Source organism: Schistocerca cancellata, chromosome 5 (assembly GCF_023864275.1).
Source record: "Schistocerca cancellata isolate TAMUIC-IGC-003103 chromosome 5, iqSchCanc2.1, whole genome shotgun sequence".
Lineage (NCBI taxonomy): Eukaryota > Metazoa > Arthropoda > Insecta > Orthoptera > Acrididae > Schistocerca > Schistocerca cancellata.
In genome coordinates this window covers 509,770,581-509,793,744 of record NC_064630.1, presented here as the reverse complement: position 1 = coordinate 509,793,744, position 23,164 = coordinate 509,770,581, and positions in this window count along the sequence as shown.

Here is a 23,164-nt window from a genome sequence, read left to right as displayed (position 1 = left end):
AGTCGGGTGATGCTGAGGGAATTAGATTAGGAAATGAGACACTTAAAGTAGTAAAGGAGGTTTGCTCTTTTGGGAGCAAAATAACTGATGATGGTCGAAGTAGAGAGGACATAAAATGTAGACTGGCAATGGGAAGGAAAGCGTTTCTGAAGAAGAGAAATTTGTTAACATCTAGTATAGATTTAAGATTCAGGAAGTCTTTTCTGAAAGTATTTGCGTGGAGTGTAGCCATGTATGGAAGTGAAACATGGACGATAAATAGTTTGGCCAAGAACAGAATAGAAGCTTTCGAAATGTGGTGCCACAGAAGAATGCTGAAGATTAGATGGGTTGCTCACATAACTAATGAGGAGGTATTGAGTAGAATTGGGGAGAAGAGGAGTTTGTGGCACAACTTGACAAGAAGAGGGCACCGGTTGGTAGGACATGTTCTGAGGCATCAAGGGATCACAAATTTAGCATTGGAGGGCAGCGTGGAGGGTAACAATCGTAGAGGGAGACCAAGAGATGAATACACTAAGCAGATTCAGAAGGATGTAGGTTGCAGTAAGTACTGGGAGATGAAAAAGTTTGCACATGATAGAGTAGCATGGAGAGCTCATCAAACCAGTCTTACGACTGAAGACGACAATAACGACAACAATTATTTATTGTGTGGGAGTGGTACAAAGCTGTATCACTTTTCAACATTATCTCCCCCACGCTCTATGCAAATCCTCCAGCGCTTACAAAGTGCATAAATTCCTTTAGAAAAAAAACCTTTCGGTAGTCCGCGCAACCACTCATGCTCCGCATGGCGTACCTCTCCATCAGAACGGAACTTCTTTCCTCCCACTGCGTCTTTGAGTGGTCCAAACATATGGAAATCACTTGAGGCAAGGTCTGGTGAGTATGGTGGATGAGAAAGACACTCAAATTGCAGGTCTGTGATTGTTGCAACTGTTGTACGGGCAGTGTGGGGCCTTGCATTGTCATGTTGCAAAAGGACACCTGCTGACAGTAATCCACGTCGCTTCGTTTTGATTTCAGGCCGTAAATGATTCTTTATGAGATCAGTGAATGATACACTGGTGACAGTGGTCCCTCTAGGCATGTAATGCTCCAAAATGACGCCTTTTTCGTTCCAAAAGAGAGTCAGCATAAACTTCCCTGGTGATGGTTCTGTTCGAAACGTCTTTGGTTTTGGTGATGAGGAATGACGCCATTCCTTGCTCGCTCTCTTCGTTTCCGGTTGGTGGAAGTGAACCCAGGTTTCGTCCCCAGTAATGATTCTTGCAAGGAAGCCATCAACTTCTCGTTCAAAGCGCCGAAGAAGTTCTTCACAACCATCAACATGTCGTTCTCTCATTTCAGGAGTCAGCTGCCGTGGCACCCATCTCGCAGACACTTTGTGAAATTGGAGCACATCATGCACAATGTCGTGTGCTGACCCACGACTAATCTGTAAACATGCTGCAATGTCATTCAGTGTCACTCGGCGGTTTTCCTTCACTATGGCTTCAACTGCTGCCATGTTCCGTGGAGTCACAACTCGTGCCTGACCTGCACGAGGAGCATCTTCCACTAAAGTCACACCATTTGCGAACTTCCTACTCCTTTCGTAGACTTGCTGCTGTGATAAACATGCATCACCGTACTGAACCTCCATTAGTAGATGAATTTCAATAGGTTTCATACCTTCACTACGCAAAAACCGAATAACAGAAAGCTGTCCTGTGCAAGTCGCAAGTGGGGCGGCCATCTTTATACTGATACTGCGACGGTATGTGTGCATCTGCACTATGCTGCCACCTACAGGCCATTCTGCACGCTGTTTCTAGCACCCTTACAAACTTACAGGATAACGGCGTGAAATTTCTATTTGTTATTACAAATTTAAGGTTTCCGTTTGACTCACCCTCGTAGATTACATTCATGTGATTCAACGGTGGAGGTGTGGAAACTGAGCCCTATATCTGACGTACGTTTATTACGCACTCTCCAAAATAATGAATTAGAATTTAGTTGATTGCTAAGTAAAACAAGAATGACAATTTATTCAGTGAATGATACATTATTCGGTTTATTCTGTTAAAAGTTCGACAATCAATGATATGTCTCTAGGCATCATCTTGTGGTTGCGGCTCGATCTCTCCATAGTGAACTGTAGGCGCAGGTTGAAGTGGCTACAGAAACAGTCACTGGCGACATACCAAAGGCACTTGCCAATGGTAAGTGCAGATGAGCCCAAAATCTCTCTAAGTCCCCCGGTACACGTGTGCTGTTGGGTCGCAAGGCTCTCGCATATCAGTATGAAGCAATGAAGCTTCTCTGTAAAGACGAAATAAGAAGTGACTGTATATAGAGTGCTCGCTGAAAGTCGGAGTCGCATTTCCGCTTTATCGCTCTCTACTCTGTTTGGATTGGTTGGGCTGCAGTTTTTCCAAGTGTCAACCGCTAAAATGTTTCTTAGAAGACGTTGCTCCCATTCCCGGGCTATTTCTTAGGCATTTAACCAGCATCGCGCACCCTGTTATTTAACACTGAGAAAACGGCAGCTTACCCACTCTCCATTTCTCTCTGTGGTCAGCGAGGAGGTCCTCACCAGCACAGTCGTGTTTCACTGTCTAGCCTGTAGTTACTTTGTGTTAGCCAATCCTGGCAATTGTTATGTTGCGTAGACATTTGGCTTTTATGACGGCGCCGTCCAGCGGCGTCTAGAAACTTCAAAACCGTCCCAAAACTATAAGTTCCGACTTTATTTGCGAGACAGTATCTCTAACATCCGATGCTTTCCGGAGGAAGCACAACTTTCTACGTTTTGTGCACAACGGTCTCTTCTTGAACTTCACTAAAAGGAGTTTTTCCTCTCATTCCACGTCTGGCACGTCGTGGCAGGAGTCTTTACTCCATAGGAGATCTTATCTGTGTTCACCTGCAGTGTTTCATGCAATCAACGACAGCGCTATAAAACACTGTCAGGTGGTCTATGAGCCATTGCCTGCACGCCTCTCACCACCCTCTTCCGACAACCGTTTCAGGGTTGGTGGTCTAGATGACTTCATGGCTCTGTCGGTTCATCCCAATTTTCTTTCAGCGTCCTCTCTTTATACCACAAACACAAATTTGAATAAAAGAGCAGGTGAAGAATAAATTACATCAGTTAGCCACTGACAATCAGTACCACTATTATGTATCGCATCTCGCAGTGCCGATTAATCATTCTGAACGAATAGTTGCGTAACAGTGCCACAACGTGAAGGGGTGGTGATATCAAAGTTATATTTCATAATCACGTAGAATTCAGTACGAGAAGCTATTGGGGCTAAATTCAATAAAAAATTTAGCAATTAGCGAGAACAAAAATCTGAATATCAGTTTCAAATGTGTTTCAAGGACGACCGAGAGAGGGTGATAATTTTTCATGTAATGTTATCCGTTATGGGCTGTACAACTTTTAGATTTATTTGCTGTTGGCCAGTTCCGAATTTTTAGTCATTATCAGGCTACATTCAGATAACCACTACGTAATATGTCACAACAGATGTAACATGTTAATTAGTCTACCAGCCAAGAAGTGGAACCACTTATAAACACTAAGATGGTCTGTTACGTTTAGGAAAACTATATTTATAACGCATGCTGTGGAACCACGCACAGTATTACTTAAGTATATATTGAACAACAAACCACTAAGAATCCCCATCATTTCATGCATCAACGACAAACGTAAGCATTTGGTATGTCCCTATGTATCCTCAGCGATTTGTTGTCCAAAAACTACTTAAATTATATTGTACGTGGTTCTCTTACACGCATTACAGATTTTTTGTCTCTGTTTTACGCACATGATGATGATGATGTTTGGTTTGTGGGGCGCTCAACTGCGTGGTTATCAGCGCCCGTACAATTATCCAATCTTTGCTCAGTCCAATTTCGCCACTTTCCTGGATGATGATGAAATGATGAGGACAACACAAACACCCAGTCATCTCGAGGCAGGTGAAAATCCCTGACCCCGCCGGGAATCGAACCCAGGACCCCGTGCTCGGGAAGCGAGAACGCTACCGCGTTTTACGCACATGATGTCAGTTCTCTCTATATCGACTGAAGGATTGATTTGCATGTTACATGTTCGGGGATGGCAATTGCATTTTTCAAAACGATCGAGCACCTGTTCATAATGCACGGCCTTTAGCGGAGTGTTTACACGACAATAACATCCGTTTAATGGACTGGCCTGCACAGAGTCCTGACCTGAATCCTGTAGAACAGCTTTGAGATGTTTTGGGACGCCGACTTCAATACCTCTCCCCAGTGCAGCACTCCGTGAAGAATGGGCTGCCATCACCCAAGAAGCCTTCCAATACATGATTGAACGTATGCAGAGTGGAAGCTGTCATCAAGGCTAAGGGTAGATCAACACCATATTGAATTCCAGCATTACCGATGCAGGGCGCCACGAACTTGTAATTTTCATTCAGCCAGGTGTCCGGATACTATTGATCAAATAGTGTAGCTTGCACAAAAATTACTGCGAGATTCAATGACCGACTGTGTATCTCAGGGCCTCTTTCTGTTTTGTTCAAAGACAAATTAATGGCTGAACACGGTACGTATTCGGTCATTACGTCTCCCAATAACTCGTTGCCGGCTTCGCTGGTCCAGCAGTTGAATATTCTGAGAAACGGTGAATAAATACATATGCATGCCAAAGTTTGAGGAAAGGAACATATTCTGTAAATGGCAACAGTATAATAGGTCTCACAGACGCTAGATCAATCTTACTTAAAGCCAGCGAAAAATATGTACACGGGCAGACACAGAGTAACTCAACTCTGCCGTGACGAAGACGGAAGACAAGAGAGAAGTGAGATAGAGCTCAAAAACTGTAGGAGTACAATTACATTTTCTTGTTTTAGAAAACGAATATAACATGTCCATGATTTTCTGGAAAATTCTAATCTGAAATGCAAATGTCTGGTATCTTTCCTAGGATATATGCGTTTTACAATAAAGATGTCAAAGAAATTTCTGTACTCGTAATTAAAAAAGGAAGTTGCACAGAGCATTGCTCTATCCTTAATATCAATAACAAAAACATTTATATTTTACTTATAAATGTCTCAAATGGGTACGGAAGCTGATACCTAGGTAACAATCAGGATAGGAAGCTATCACTCAAGTTCCCAGTTTAGCAGAGCCTGACACTACAGGAAAGACTGTAGTGCCATTTAGCGACCTTGGCGAGCCCTGGTATTTTCTGATAGGTTTTCTTACTGCTTGCTCAACAGTCACTACTACCAGTTTCTTTATTCCCGAGTAGCACTTCCACCAGTCGTCCACATATTGAAACGTCCCCTTAGAACAATTGTACATGACTGTGCTTAAACTGACACACAATATTTTTTTAGCGCAACGCAATCTGACTTTCAGATATCCCTACAAAGGAATGGCCCTGACTAACATTAACCTGTACGTTTTGTTGTGGCGTAACAAGACAGCCACGCCACTCGGAAGTAGCCGAAATGCACGCGTTACACACGCCGGCTGGCGTGAGGTCTGAAACAGGATACGTAATGAATGCTATAAAGAAAAGTACGTAGCTGCTGTAATACTTAACTTTAATCCATCATTGTGGTACATCGCTCTTGACAATACAAATGAGACTCTTTAAATACAAGTGAGACTCTCTCTAGAAATGGTTAATGGCGCCTTGCTAGGTCGTAGCCATAGACTTAGCTGAAGGCTATTCTAACTGTCTCGGCAAATGAGAGAAAGGCTTCGTCAGTGTAGTCGCTAGCAAAGTCGTCGTACAACTGGGGCGAGTGCTAGTACGTCTCTCTAGACCTGCCGTGTGGTGGCGCTCGGTCTGCAATTACTGACAGTGGCGACACGCGGGTCCGACATGTACTAATGGACCGCGGCCGATTTAAAGCTACCACCTAGCAAGTGTGATGTCTGGCGGTGACACCACACCTTTCACAAATCACTTACCTCACAAAAATCTTAGTTACTCCAGCTACTGCAACACAGCGAGAGCCACTACTGCCAGCTAAATAAAAGATTCAAACTACAGACGGCACTAACTACTGATAGGCATAGTTAGCAAATGAAAGATTTTAATAGAGAACAAACAATGTATTTACCTTAATAATCATAATATATATCCCAGTCTTACAAATTTCAAGTCTCCACCATAACAGTTTTTCCCCTCTATGACTCCCTCTAGTGCCATGAATTTGTTTTCCGGTTTCTTAACAATGTAGTATCATCCTGTTTCTTCATTTTCTAACCAGTGTTTTCCACGTTTGCATTCTTTCGCCGATTCTGCGAAGAAGCTCCTAATTTAATCAGTCTGCTCAGTTTTCAGCATCCTCCAACAACACTGTATCTCAAACGCATCTATTCTCTTCTTTTTTCTCAATAAGATATTATTCGAAACGATTGTCCTAGGACAGAAGGACTGCTAACGGAGCAATTAAGTTCCTTTAAAATCAGTCCAATCTAATATTTCGGATCTGTTGAATGCTGGATCTTTTCTTTGTTCTCTGTCAGGAACATATTGTCATCTGTCGCATATGCATGTCCACAGTTCACCGTACATTATTGCTTTATCGAACAATTTGTCAGGTCACAAATATTTAAACTATCCAGTACTGACAAAATTTCGACTCTATAGATGAATCTTAATAAGTGTTTTTTTTCTTAAGAGTTTTTGCCTACAATCGAACGTTCTGAGCATCTGTCTGAATTTTTAGAATGTTCATTTCTTGGATAAGCCGTCTCCACAAAAATAATCTTGGTGCGTCTTCTCCAGGACATACAGCATAATTATAAGCGGAGCACCCAACGCAACTGTACCACAATTCTTTGTCTTTATTTAATTCTCAAAAGCTGCGGAATTGCTCATTAGGTTGTATACTAAGTATAGGTAGTGATTTCATCGCGCCACTAAATTGGGTATCGCAGACATCGCCATCATCACAAGTGCTACAGGAACATCCATTACTTCCAATGAATCTGGTGGTTACTGCATATTTCTGTTTTGGTTTTCTTTTCTGACTGTTCACTAAACCATCCACCAACAGCATCCCATTCGTATTCTTCAACCCAGCCTGTTGTTTCCTTTTATCTGTTACTTTCTCTACATTGCAGTTTCCTCCAAGTTCTTTATCGTAGTGCTGCGTACCTGTTCTCCTTCAGTCCGTCTTTAACCTAGTCTGTCATAACATTAGCTACTAACACGATCAGATTCTGGATGTTAAACTGTTGTGTTTAAAAATCAAATCCGTGGAATGGTACAGTGATTTATGGGTTTTAATAACATATTAAAAGAAAAGGAAAGAAAGGAAATCAGTTACAATAGCCGTAAGCTTAAGTTCTCAATGTTTTGTCTGGTGAAAGTAGCAAGAAATTGGCTTTTTACGTAATTGTATTTCACATTCACGCATTCCATAGCTCAAATGAAGCCTGATTTTTTGTTTCAAATACTGACTGCTTACGATTGTCCGCTGCACACAGTTACTCATCTCTCCCTTAGTGGTGCCCCGCAACCCGGGTAGTGGATGCTATAGTGTTCTTCGACAGCTCATTGTCTAGGCTGCTAGAGGCTCCCATCGCCTGCAGGTCATACAGATGTGGTCTGCGACGAGAGGCAGCGCGCATGCGCGTCCACAGCAGATAAATCGCCACCGCGCGACTATCCGACGCTCGGGATATTGCATTTAATTAGTTCGCAAATAATGGCGTACCGTATCTACGGAACATGAGTCACATACGCGCGTTGATACTAGCTAACGCCCTGTGTATATATATCCATAGCCGCGGCGTGGCATTAACTTTAAATACGCAGGCCATCCGTTAATCCAATACCGTAGCACTCCACGTTAATCGATCGCTTCATCGCCGCTTCCAATAATGCGCCCTTGTCCAATGCGACGCTTTCATCTGTGGGCTAGCCCGGCTGACGTGAATTATTCATCACAAGTCGCTAAATGTAACGAAACGAAATGGAATAAAATCTGCGATTTTTTTATTTAAAAAAATATGAAATACGGCCCAGTAATTGACGCTGTTTTATGAACTGTGCACTCAAAGCGATGTTTGATTAGCATTAAGGGCTACGGCACTGTAGATCAGAGATGGCCATTCTGTTGTTCACGACCATATTTCACGGTGAAAAAATAATACTTTTTTATGGAGACTGTGTGGGAGTGTCGCCCATAATGTACGGTTAAGAGGAGTTCCACCGCTAACGACCCAATAATCCCCTCGCCGAAAAGAAAGGAGGCTGAATCCATACGTCGCTCAATCATTTTGTATTCCAATGTTACGCCGTCTGCGTTCATTAAACACAGACGTCGAAATGAGCTGTCGACGAGAGCCGGGTGACAATGAAGGAAACGTCATTACCGGTGTCTGTCTATTGCCTTCTTCCTTCAGAGAATGTTTCAAACCCTGCGTTTCAGAGTAATCGTAACACAGCGTAGCCAAAGTAAAATTATCACGTATGTCTGAGACGAAATAAGTTACCATAGTTAACGGACAGGAAAAGAACCCTTTAGAAAAGAGACTGAAATGACCGACGTGCAGCGTTGTGTGAGATTTATAAAACAATGAGGGACGTGTATCAACTCTGCATGAGGGATGACAGCACTGGAAAAAAGCCCTAGTGACAACCGCATATAAGAAGGGAAAAAGAACGTGTCCTCAAAATTACTGACCAATATCCGTAATGTCGGCTTGATGCAGAATTTTTGAACCTTTCCTAAGTTAGAAAATAAAAAATTTCCGTGAGTGATAAAGGCAATCAATATGGATGTAGGATGACTCGTTCGTATGAAAAATCAGCCACCCGCTTTCTTGCACGATGTTCTGCGAACCATGGATGAAGGGTAACATGCAGATTCCATATTCCTAGATTTCAAGAGGGAATTTGATACAGCGTTACAGTGCAGATCTTTAACTAAGATCCGAGCATACGGAATATGTTCTCAAATTCGTTTTCTTTAGAAATAAGTGTATCGTAAGGAGTGTTCTCTATACATATAAACGATTTGACGGATAGAGTGAGCAGCAGTCTCCTACGTTTTGCTGATTACGCTGCATTGTACGGGAGTGTCATCTTTGACTGTAGAAAGATATTGGACGACTTGGACAGAATTTCTATTTGTTGTGATCGGCGACAGCTTCCTGTAGATACTGAAAAATGAGTGTTAACGCAGAGAAGTGGGAAAAAATACCTATCTTGGGCGAAAACAGTATTGGTAGCGTCCTGCCTGACACAGTCAAGTTGATTAAGTATGTAATTATAATAACGCAAAGGGACATGAAACTGAACGATCACTTAAGGTCGGTTGCAGAGAAGTCCATGGTCCACTTCGGTTTACAGGAAGAATTTTAGGAAAATGTAGCTCATATAAAAAAAAGACATCACTTACATAACAATTTTGCTACCCTCTCTTGAGTATTGTTCGAGTGTTTGGAATCCCCATCAGGTAGGATTAAAGGCGTGCTGGAAGATTTGTTACAGATGGATTCCATAAGGTACCGACGACCAAAGACTACTGATGAAAATTTATTCCATCGCGAGAATTTTAACCCAGAGAAGACTGAATTAATTGTTTGTAAGGTTCTGTGTATTTCTTACAGAAGTGTATTACATAGGCATCACAGAACATGTCAAAACTATTTTCATGCTTAAAAATTAGTACGTAAGCAACAGGGTGTCCTATATGTAGGACTGCAGTATCGTAAATAGGAAGTTTACCTCATATTTACGACATCTCATAATTAACTGCAGTCAACATAGATCAGACATATGATAAAACAGTCACTTTGTATCATATGTCATGAATCACTTTACATGCGAACCAGAATCGCATTTTACACACCTTGTCGTTTTTTTGTATCGCAGAGCCTGCAGCGAGTTTGTTTGTCTTGGACAGTCAGCCAGTGGTATAGTCTGTCATAGGTGGAGTCTTGATGCTCTGTCTATGATGACCTCCCTTTAGACTTGCATACTTGAGCATTTGTTTCCAGGATGGAAATTAGAATACGGCGACGAAATTCTAGATGATCCAATTTCTCATCACCTTCAAGCTAATGTAACTGTCATTCATTTTGTTCAGCTGCATCAATGCAATGCGCTGTCGAACTGCAATACGGCGGATATCCTGTAGAGGCTTATATATTGATCTGCCCCATCAATTCCAACCATGTCAAAAATGAATTGTAAATATGAATGATTTGAGGTTGTTTGATAGCTACGCTTTCCTTCTCACTCCGTGAGTATCGTTTTAACAGGCATAGTGGCTTTATACGTGTAGAGTTGGATGTTACTGTGACCACACTATTGCCTTTCTATCTAGCAACTACTGTTTTGCTAAACTTGTCACTTTTGAGATCAATGGTTCCTCAAGGGATTTCTTCATCTTCTTCTTACTGTCCAGTAGGGGATATTTTGGGTCTTGTTTTCTCTAATTATCACTGTATCTTCTATTCCTTTATCACGCGATTCAGTAAGGAGGGGAAACGATGTGAAGTAATTGTCAGACAACAGGCGATAAGAGTATTTCCCCAAACTCAGTATCACATCAGCATACTGAAGAACAACACTTTCTCCCAAGCCCAAGTGTTAACAGTTCCCCAGTAGAACAATGATCGAAACTTGATAAGGATCCATCCGTTCTATGCACTCAGTCCTAATTTTGTAGCCATAATGTTTTGTTTTTTTCTCTTAATGAACTGCTTTCACTTAAGTTTACGGAAGTAAGGCACCATTGTTACATCAACGTTACATTTTTCTTCATGGGATGCATTTTCTTGGAGTCGTATGGGCAACATGTCAAATAACTGCCTTATTAGCGTACCGACCTGACTTACTTAGACTGTCATTGTCACATAAGTGTAGGATGGACATTATGAATTTTAATCTATCGCGGGAAGAAGCCCCAGCAATAAGATTATTATGGGAATCTGATCTTGTTTCCTGGAACAGATTCCGCATCGGTACTTCTGTATGATCGCTATGTAAAAGTATTGCAATAAATAATCTCATTTCAGTTGAAGTCACAACACACCGTCAGTTATATTATTTGCGAAGGGCTTCGATTTTTGGCTACAAAATATTGTTGGTACCATTTATTATTGCACTCTGTAAGATCACATTTCGTCCAATGATGCTCTTCTTCCTCTTTGTATCATCATTTTCATCCTGTGCCTTCTCTTCCCCTACCTTTTCTCCTCTTGTCCCACCCTTCCAGCATGTTCAATTCCCATGTCTAGTTCTATTTCTGTCAGAGAGTTCAATTCACTCCCCGGAAAATCATCCAAATTTCTAATATTTTCATCGCCTGAATCCTCGCCAGTCACAACAACACAATCATTAGTGGGAGAAAGGGCTGTTAGTGAAATTTGGCTACTGGCATCCCCGATATCGTCATTTTATCCATCGTTTTCAAGTGTTCTCAGAGGTTTATCGAGAATGAAGACCCCCATGTAAAAGAAATAGTAGATTATCATTTGCTACAAATGAACCACCCTGCGTGATTGTCACAGTAAGAGAAGTGTTCAGAAAGTAATGAAAATGAAAAGTAGATTGGTTTCATTCATGATTTCGATACGGTGCACCGTATCATTCCCCACTCTTTCGGCTACAGAACACTATTTTTCAACATAATCTCCGTTCAGTGCGATGCCTTACCCAACATTATGTGGAGGTCCTTTATGACCGCGTGGTACCACTCAACGGCTCAATGCCAAAGCCAACGTTTCGCTGCACCAGTAACCTCCCCGTCATCCACATACTGCTTCCGCGGAGTGCATCCTTCATTGACACGACACCACTTCATGGATTGTCGTTTTGTTTCCAGTTAGAAATAATGAACCCATGTTTCATCGCCTATGTCGATGTTCGACAAAAAATTGTCGCGATCGGCTTCGTAACGCGCAGGGAATTCCGCACAGACGGTCCTTCGTTGGTCTTTATGGTCTTCTGTTAGGCAGCGAGGAACAAGACGGGCACTCACGTTTAAGTACCCGAGCTGATAGATAGGTGTTACAGAATTACTAACAGAGACGTCCAGTTGTGCAGCGAGGTGTCTGACTGTGATCCGTTGATCACCTCCAATGAGAGTGTCCGTACGTTCCAACGTTGCGTGAGTGAGAGCTGTGTGCGGCCGGCTGACACGCGGGAGATCGGGCAGGTTTGCGCATCCTTGTTGCCAGGATGACCGACGCCTCGTTCAACGACTCACCGTGCTTTTGTTCATCGCCAGGTCTCCATAGACACTCTGCAAGCGCTTATAGAGTATCTCTGATGCCCTCGTTATCCGTCAAAAGAAAATCAATGACTGCTCTCTGGTTGGAACGCACCTTCGTTACAGACGTCAACTATCAGAACTTCATGAGATGATAAGGGCTGAAGCAGGAATATTCCACGATGTCGCACAACAAATTCCGTGTTTTTCAACCGAAATTGACCGAAAAAATGCGTTGCATTACGTATTCGACGCCCCTGGTGTATGAAGTACGGCTACTTAAAACACAGAATGCTGTGGATGATTGTTGATATTATACTAGTTTTACATCATAATATAATAAAGTGCCTTCTTTTTAAGTTGTAGATAAAAATTGTTAGTTACAGATAAATACAATGCATTTTACACAAACCTTTCATACAAAGAACGACAGCATTCTGCTTTTTTTTCCAAGCACATGAACTTTAACACAAGTTCTAGTTACAAATACAAAACAATTTTAACAAACATTTTTGGAACAGTGATAAAAAAGCTTCAATTTTTTTTTTAATTCAGTCTTGATCACACCATGTATGTTAAAAGAACATAGGTGACCGGTTTCGGTCATATCACATGACCATCATCAGACCTGTACTTTAATTTAGAAAGTAATAGAAACCTTACTAGATTGACAATAAAATATGACAAAATGGTTATAAGGATAAAATACAATAAGATGTGTTATACCCATGGCATCCTTCGAAGATGGTAGGTGGAGCACTCTTCTCAGATGCTGTGATGTCAACTGGTGCCAACAAGTGACGAGAATACGCTTAAATGCGAAGATGCTCCGCCTACCTCTTCTCCCTCCACCTCACGTCAACCAATCAGTATAAAATAGGTTCACATAATCGTCAAAATGTAAAAAAAGTACAATAGTAACAGAATAATAATTATGGATAAAGTATCTCTTTACAACTATGGAATTACTTCAATATTGTATAAAATATCAATTAAAAGCTTTGAAATAACTGTGCAGACGATGTTTACTCAGTGTGCCCTCTATGGACTAAGGTGGTACTACCACAGTGGTTTCAAAGTTAACGATTTTGTAGAGGTCTTTGGCATTGCGGCATCATATCGATGTATCTCCAGTGTCAAATAAAGTTAATATAAGACAGACAGGCACTGAATCTGGCATGGATGTATACTTGCAGTCGAGTCACAACTCACATATCGATATGATGCTGCAATGCCAAAGACCTCCACAACATCGTTGACTTTGAAACCATTGTGGTAGTACCACCTTAGCCCATAGAGGGCACACTGAGTATACATCGTCTGTACAGTTATTTTAAAGAATTTAATTGATATTTTATACAATATTTAAGTAATTCCATAGTTGTAAAGAGATACTTTATATGTAACTATTTTTATCTTACTATTGTACTTTGGTTTCTTTTTTTTACGTTTTGACGATTATGTGAACCCATTTTATACTGATTGGTTGACGTGAGGTGGAGGGAGAAGAGGTAGGCGGAGCATCTTCGTACTTAAGCGTATGCTCAACACTTGCTGGCACCAGTTGACATCACAGCATCTGAGAAGAGTGCTCCACCTACCATCTTCGAAGGATGCTATGGGTCTGATGATGGTCATGTGAAATGACCGAAAACGGTCACCTATGTTCTTGTAACTGACTGAATTTTAAAAAGAAAAATTTTAAATACAAATCAGTACCACAAGATTCCGATTGTTGATTCCAATTCGCACGTCTATCAGTGGGATACAGTAGCTACTAACTGCTGCTCATATGTTCATCATCACACAGTATCGTTCTAAACGAAATTATGCGAAGCATCCTACATGTAGTACATCTGTCTCATCTGGGTTAGGCGACTAGCTTCTGATCGAGCGCCACCGCGCTGCAGGGCGTTCGCGACCTAGGCTACGGAGTCGCGTTTAAAGAGAATCGCGGTTAGCAGCAAGTCGATAAAGCGTGGTGCTGCCGCCGCACCGCCAGAGGCCGATGCTGCTGACGAGAGGCCTTGTCGGTCGCAGACAGGTACAAGCCCTGCGGGCGTGACGCGTGGCGTCCATTACACGGGGGAGTCTACTCAATTTGTCGCCCCCTCCCTCCCCCTACCACCCCCTTCCCCCCTCCCACCCCACCCCATCCGGCAGACAAAGGGGAAAAAACAAAAGAGGCGGACAAGTTTTCCGCGTTTCAGTGCGCATTACGGGCCGCTGCTGTGACACGGTTGTTCGGGCTCGCCGGCGTCGCTAATGCAATTAATAGCGAGCCCCGCCCGGCCGTGACAAATCCGAGCGATTTACAGACGGCGAGCTCTGAAATACTGCGCCGCCGCGGCGCTCACCTAATTATACGAATACCTGCCACAACGCGGAGCTCCAAAAATACGGTCGCCGGCGGACAGGCAAGGGGGACGGCGCGTGTCCTGGCTGCGGGGGCGGAAGGCCCTAACTCTGCTAGGAGGGAGGTTCTGGGTCACGAGGGCGTCTCGCTAGACGCCCACCAAGTAAACTGTGCCGCCAAGAGTCCCCGGGCACGCGACTGGGCGCGTTCTGTGTGGCGTCGCAACTCGGATAGCTGCAGTTTACTTTTTTATGTTTTCCATTTTTTGACGTGTAAACGTCTTTTCGCTTCTCAATTGAGCTTCCTTCTGCGATAAAATAGCGTCATATATGAATCACTACGAGATCAATAATGCGCAAACAGTGGTTGAGACCTCAGCGGATAGATTTTGTCTGTACGTAATCGTTGCGCACTTTTCGTTTTCGCTCGGACGTCAGTGTTGGCGCATGCGCTGGATTGTTACGTATCGGCTTTGTGTAAAGCTATAAACTGTTGCAGGGTGGAAAAGCCTATAGCTAGGACATTGATTCGAGTGTTGTTCTGAAGAGCTTGCCTAGCAGTATTACTACCTAAGCGGAACAGTAAAAATATTCTCCGGAATACAGGAGAATGATTTTGAAACAATATTTCAGTGAAACTTCTTGGCAGATTAAAACTGTGTGACGGACCGAGACTCGAACTCGGGACCTTTGCCTTTCGTGGGCAAGTGCTCTACCAACTGAGCTACCCAAGCACAACTCACGCCCCGTCCTCACAGCTTTACTTCTGCCAGTACCTCGTCTCCTACCTTCCAAACTTAACAGAAGCTCTCCTGCGAACCTTGCAGAACTAGCACTCCTGAAAGAAAGGATATAGCGGAGACATGGCTTAGACACAGCCTGGGGGATGTTTCTAGAATGAAACTCCACTATAGAGTGAAAATGGTTCAAATGTCTCTGAGCACTATGCGACTTAACTTCTGAGGTAACCTAACTAACCTAAGGACATCACACACATCCATGCCCGAGGCAGGATTCGAACCTGCGACCGTAGCGGTCGCTCGGCTCCAGACTGTAACGCCTAGAACCGCACGGCCACTCCGGCCGGCCGTGACACTTTCCCTTCCGCGTCTGCGGTACTGCGCGGCGTCCGCATAAGAAATACTGGCTGAACCTTTACATTATGAATAGCTGTGTCATTTTGTTAATTAAATCCTCTGGGGACCTGACAGTTCTGTATCACTATACTGTCCAGCTTATTTCTTCCATCCTCCTCTACATCCACGTGCCAAATCTCTTTTCATTTTCTGTCCTTACGGTCCCAGTAAGCACTGATGAATGGAACGCTGCTCTGAGGCGCGGTAGGCCGTTGTGGAGAAAAGCCGCCGAGATCAAGAAGTCGGCGCCGCGGACGTGTGACGGGTGTAAGGCGGGGTCGACGAGCGGTGATGTAGCGGCGGGGAGGCGCTACGTGGCAGGGGGCGGCAGATAAAGCGGAGGGCGCTCCAGAATAGCGCGCCGTTCTTCGGCCGGTCGGTGAGGAAGGGAAGGAGCAAGCGGCGCCAATCACTGCGCTATCTCGCCGTCCAGGCCCGCCGCTACCAGCCCGTCCCTGGCCGGCGGGGTTAGGCAGGGGCTTCCGGCACTTGGCTGGCTGCGCGCTCCCCAAGGTACTGGGCCAAACAGTCCGGTCGCAACTTCCTACCCCTCCCACAATGCCTGTCTCGTGTAGTTAGCCTGCTGCACCTACAGTGTCTAAGAAATAATCTCGGTTTTGTATCCTCATTTCTGATGATACAATTGCGAGGCGTGTGAGAAAAGAAATGAGAATGATCTTTTACCAACCAAATTTTTGTGAATCAAAATCTTTCGGTATAGATGCCGCGTCAATTCAGGATAAAACTCCAAGCTTTCGACCACTACCTCCATGGTCGTCGTCAGGGCTGAAACTGACTGTCGTAAGCTATTTTTTTTCTTTATTGTGATTTCATTCCCCTGCCCCATATGAGTAGGAGAGGGCTGTCAACGGCACAATCCGCCGCTCTTCAGCCGAGTGGCATGACAACTTAAAATAAGAATAAAATGTTACATACATGCGATAAAGGCGAACTTAAAACAGAATAACGGGAGAAAATGGAGGTAAAAAATATAGAGTAAAACGGAGACGTTCGTGGAGGACAGTTAAAAAAAGTCACCAGAAAATTAAAAAACACAGTTGGCGATTCTTCAAAACTCAGAGAAGGCACTGAATGGACATGCACACGTTAAAAGTCGGCCACAGTAGTAAAAACACTCCGGAACAACACACTCAAAATCCACTTGAAGCACACACGACGAAGAATAAAACTGCCAGGCGGGACCTGCAGAGGGAAAGGGCAGAGAGGATGGAAAAGGGGCAGCAGGGGAAGAGGCGGGATGAAGAGAGGTGGGGCATCAGTGGGTACACGAAGAGGTGGAAGACACGTGGGGCGGGAGATGGAGAGGGAAGGCAGGGCAGGAGGGAGTTCAGAGACACTGAAAGGAAGCACAAGAGAGGGAGGGGAAATAGGAGGGGGAAGCCGCTCAGGAGGAGGGAGGGGGAGGAGAGGGAGCCCTGAGGAGGAGGCAGGAACTGTCGTAAACAAGCGAGGCTCCCACTTTTATATGCAAAAGACGGCTTCTGATTGGCTGGAATACGTCACAGCAACAGCGATATGGCGCGTAGTGAAGTGGTGCCTCCTACTTCCATAGCTGTAGTTTCTATCCCGCGTTGTTTGCAACGCCATCCCTTGAATCAGGAGGTAAAGTGCGGGAAGTTTTCCTCTGCGATTTTTCTTTATCCAATGCACTCTTCCAGGTGTTGCTAAGTGCATAGCCGTTGTCGCTAATTACGACAGTCAGTTTTAGCCCTGACGACGACCATGGAGGTAGCGGTCGAAAGCTTGGAGTTTTATCCTGAATTGACGCGGCATATACACCGAGAGATATTTATTCAAGAAATACGTCGCGAAAGACTTCATAGCCAAAGTTTTTGTGTTTTTCAAACAACAGTATTGTCCACTTCAGAAACATTCTCTTCGTCAGCCATTCCACCGGCGGAATCGTCGATTCTAGTCTTGGTAGCAGCGCTAAAGGCTTCAACTGGTATGGCCTTTAATGTGTCGGTCTTATTGTTTTGAATGTTCACCAGAGTCTGAAGATGACGTCCTTTTTTAAGACTTTTTTAAATTCGGGAGAAGAAAAAAATCACAGAGATTCAGTTGAGCCGGGCGCAGTGGCCGAGCGGTTCTAGGCGCTTCAGTCTGGAACCGCGCGACCTTTACGGTCGCAGGTTCGAATCCTGCCTCGGGAATGGATGTGTGTGATGTCCTTAGGCTAGTTAGGTTTAAGTAGTTCTAAGTTCTAGGGGACTGATGACCTTAGAAGTTAAGTCCCATAGTGCTCAGAGCCATTTGAACCATTTGATTCAGATGAGGTGAACAGAAGCTCTGTGGAAAACCAGAAATGCCTTTTGAGGTCAAAAAATGGTTCAAATGGCTCTGAGTACTATGGGACTTAACATCTGTGGTCATCAGTCCCTTAGAACTTAGAACTACTTAAACCTAACTAACCTAAGGTCATCACACACATCCATGCCCGAGGCAGGATTCGAACCTGCGACCGTAGTGGTCACGCAGTTCCAAACCGAAGCGCCTAAAACTGCACGGCCACAACGGCCGGCTGAGGTCAAAAAGTTCCGTGATGGAAGTAGCCGTGTGACACGGGGCATTGCCATGATGCAACGTCCACTTGTCTGCAATGTCCGGTCTCACTCGATCCACCCTTTTCCTGACCCTTTCAAGGACATATTTGTATACCATTTGGTTGACAGTTTGTCTTGAAGGAACAAATTGCTTATGCATGATAGCCCTACAGTCAAAAACGTAAATCAGCATTGTTTTGATATTTGATTTATTCATTCGAGCTTTTTTCGGTCGAGGAGATGTGTCAGTGTGCCACTCATTTTTGCAGCTTTGTCTCAAATATCCAGGATTCATCATCTGTGATCACTTGACTGAAACATTCGTCGTCATTGGCAATCCTCACCATAAGGTCGACGCACACGTTTCTTCGATTGTCCTTCTACGAAGTTGTGAGGTTTATCGGCATTATTTTGGCACAAACCTTTCGCATCTGGAAGTCTTCGGCCAAAATTCGCTGCACGGTGAAAGACAGGCAACGTCGGTCTGGTCTCACAAGAGCATGCACACGTTCGACGTTTTCGTCGGTATCTGAAGTTGAAAGTCTCTCTGAGCGAGGTTTATTTTCCAAAACTGACTTCTGTCAGCGAGAAACTAGTGCTCTTAATAGCGAATGTTCCCCACAGGGCTGTTTGAACATTTCAGAGGTCACACTCGAGGATTTCCCAGGTTTAATACAAAACTTTATGGTGCAACTTTGCTCCAAATTCCGCTGTTCCATTTTCGCAACACACAACAAAACCGTAACCTCATCGATGGCGCTCTCGAAAATCACGTGACGTCTGTGCGGAGCTGAAACTCGGACTGAGCATCTGGAAGGAATGAGCACACTGGTCTACACAAGCTGAACACACAACGTTGCCCGATCTCTCGCAGTATTGTCGATCTCATTACTTTTCTCACACACCTCATGTGTACTGTCTGAGAAGGCCTGCACAGATAATCAGTTTGATATTGATAAGATTTAAAAGAGGGTGCAAAAATTGGCAACTACTTGTGATTTTTCAAACATGTATAACTTTTTCACTGAATAAAACTCGGAATAGGAGTACCGCATGACGACAATACTGTCACCACTTGAATCAGCCAACTCTGGCGCGCCCCGGAACAGGTCCTAGCTACCTATGTACAGTTGTGTGGAATGCCTGGCGCAATCAGGACGTTAACGACAATATTGTTCTGTTGCGTTTCCCTAAGCAACCCTTATAAAGGGTTCGAGAGGGAGTAGAACCTCCTTGGTTGTTTGGGGTTGATGTTCGAAACAGACGAGAATCTTTGACAAGGATGGTAATCAGCCATAGTCGCAAAATGATATGAAGTCTGTAAACAAGTTTATTTACAATGTCAGACATATTTGTATGCGAGGTGTCTGACCAACAAAATCCATTAACGTGTACACATAAATTACAGTTGATAGTAAATTTGTACTGCCGAAACCCCTTTCACCTATTACAAATGGGCTCCCCGCTATGAAGAGACAAGAGCCACCTGGCTTTTACTCTAGTCAATAGCTCAGAGAGAAGTTCAATCAATCATTCCACTTGTTCTGTCGCGTCTACTAATTCAATGGCCAGTTGGTCTAAATACTAATCAAAGGCCCTTTGGTCTAATTCATAGAAGACAAGTAGTATGCAGCTACCTGTTTCTGAGGCAGTCACTCTTCAACACTATTCAATCAAAGGTAAATAAGACACTTGCGAAATTGCTACTCATCTATCAATTGCAGTTGCGCCACCAGATTAATACTGCCGTCTCGTGGATGACGTCAGTAGCGACTGTTGCCAATCAGTGTTTCTGGTTCTTCCTGCATACTTCGATATTCCGCCACACAGTTGCTTCGTTGTTCTCCTCAAATACTCGATATTCTATTACCACATATGTTTGTCGCTTTCTACTCTCAAGAGGCATTTCCATTAGGTTCTGGTTGCACACTACCTGTTTCATTATCTATCTGGGACACCCCGTCTATCGCCTTAATATCCGTCTAATAGCTAAAAATCGTACTCAGCGGCCTCTTATCACAATAGTGGCCTCGATTCTCGCTTTACTTGGCCCAGTGACAAGTAATAGCCACGTAATGGTGCCTGGACCGACCTCCGCGTGGTAACACTCTTACAGCAGAACGTTATACGTACCAGACATAGAGGTCACCTCGGCATCTCTTCACGTGCACACACGAATCCCTGCCAAGAGAGCTGTTCCACTTACTCTCTGACACTTAACTAAAAAATTCTCTGAACATGACAACTTGTACGAATGCCTACATGCTAATATTTGTTAGTATGTGAAATATACGGTGAGTATCCATCAGATAGTAAGTTATCGTCAGGGGTGTCTCAGAGCAGTATCATAGAACCGCCCTCGGTCTTTATACACACAAATGACCTAAAGGATAGCGTGAACAGCAGTCTGCAACTGTTTCCTGACGACTCCTTTGTTTACTGACGCCATTCAATTAGTGGAAGATAATACAGGATAATTTGGACAGAATTTGTGTTTGGTGTGATGATTGGTAGCTCGCCCTAAATGTGGAAAAATGTGATTCGGTTTAGATGAGTAGAAAAAAAACTAATACTGTAATCGGGAGAGTTGTAGGAAAATGTAGGTGATGTATAAAATACCAATTGTGTGACGCATTTTTGAGTACTATTAGAGTGTTTCGAATCCCAAAAAGGGAGGATTAGGGGAAGACTTCGAAACAATCGAGAGGCGTGCTCCCAGATTTGACATGGATAGGTGCGATCAACATGCGAATAAGAAATGCAGTTACTGTGTAACATACCACAAGAGACCGCAGGTCCCTTACGCCAAAGTATTCGGAAAATATCCATCGGCAAGGAGCGTAATTTTGCCGGTGGAGTTGAGGTTCACGCTGAAGATATAGTAACGTTAGGGAGCAAAAGGCTGCGCCGACAGCCCTGCAATATTTGAGAGATGAGAAAATCTGACACTTGAACTGTTATTACCTATATTTATTCACCACGATCACCATTTCGGCCTGTTATGTCATTTTCAAATGACAGCTCAGTGTCAAGTGCGTCGGTAAGTATCATTCCTTTCGAGAGGGCACTGTCCTGCGGATTATAATACTGGTCTCTTCATCCTGTATGTAAAATAAAGTAGCAGTTAATATACTAATTATTATTCACGTAAGCTTCTATCGAGGAAGACTCATCCTCCGTCCAAAAAGCTCCAGCACTGATTTAATTCCTGGCGTACAAGTGACGTTAGTGCAGTAGCTAGTTTGCAGCTTGAACTAACAATTGCAAACAATAGATGTTCATTCAACTAGTCAATCGCGAGCAGGCAGTGTTAAGTACTGGACGTACGGCCGTAGTGTGTCAACGCTGTTTTGTCACAAACCGCAGTGGAGTATCATCTCCAGATCAAGAGTTCAAGCCATTCTCCAGAATATTTTGAAGAAGACGAAAATGTGGGCAAAGTTTGTCCCGAACACCTCGACTCCAAAACAAAAACAACGACTCGTGGACGCCTGCCGCGACTTGATCTTTTTCTGGAAAAAATCATCACGTGTGGTGTGACGTGTTATCAACTCGAATCTAGAACAAAATGGGAACTTCCTGAAGTCAGCATGAAGACTCAACGCTTTGACAACATTCAAGCCAACGTGACGCGCGAGTTGAGCAACGACGGAAAGATCGACTTTTCTGACGGTTTCACATGGTTGGTTGAATGTTTCGTGTGTTGTACACGAGTAGAGGGAGACCATACACTATTCTTGAAGTATTAAAGCGACCATCTTAACCTTCTTCTGCTTTTTTATTAATCCAGTTTCGAAAAAGACCATCTTAATTATTTTTATTTTTTGTCTATCCTGTCTCGAAAATTTTTGGACTGAAGGGCTATATAATCATTGTTGATACGAGAAGTGTCCATGCACTGATGCGTTTTCATAGTTTCACAGTGATCTGTCACTTGAGAATGACTTCATGGGCCGTAATCGCTATCGTGGTTAATAGATACACTCAATAGTAGTCGAGATGGAATATGTTCTCATTTCTAAAGCATTAAACCAGTCGAGAGACTGATGGCTTTAAAAAAAAAGTAGTAGCGGTACAAAAAGAAGCTGCTAGATTGGAATGCTGCATACTCCTGTCCCTCAAACAAAATAACGTACGCAAAAAGAGAGTCCTAAACCTCTAGATGATATTTTAATACTGTCTTCTAAAGAAATAAAAATGTGAGGAGGGAAGAAATTTTATTAAGCCGGGATGGGGTTGAAACAAATGTGCGACGGCACCGGATGTAACTCTTCATCAGCGGTTAATTATCGTGCTGGCCGTTATCACTGGAGCGGCGCTCGAAAGGAAGACCGGGGGGGTCAAATGAGGAGCGGCGATTACGGCAGCGGCCGTTTGGGGCCCCGTAATTGCGTCGCTCTGCCGGCAATCATCGTCTGCGGCATCCCAGACCAGTCGCCGAGGCAGAGCCGAGGCTGCCGTCGAGTCGCCGAGCGGTGGAGATGTTTTTGCGGGTAGCCTACGTTCCCCGCGGAAGGCGTCACCACGACAGGTGGCGGGCACAGCACGCAGCCAGCGCGCTTTTTGCTCGCTGCTCTCGTCCCGGGAACTTCCCGCCGGAAGAGCGGTCGCGTGCAGGGGGCGAGGATCCCGGGAAAGACTGCGCCGCCGCCTGAGCCTCGTCATCTGGACAATAAAACTCTCTTTTCTCAAATCTCACCTGCTAACCTACGATTTATTTGCGAATCCAAAATTTATTTTTTCTTTCCTGAAGCCATCCTCGTTGTTTATGAAATTTTAAACAATTTCATATATACTGCCGGTCAATAGCATTCCATCACCTATGATAAAAACTGTATAGTTTATTTTAATACACGCTGAAGTGTCA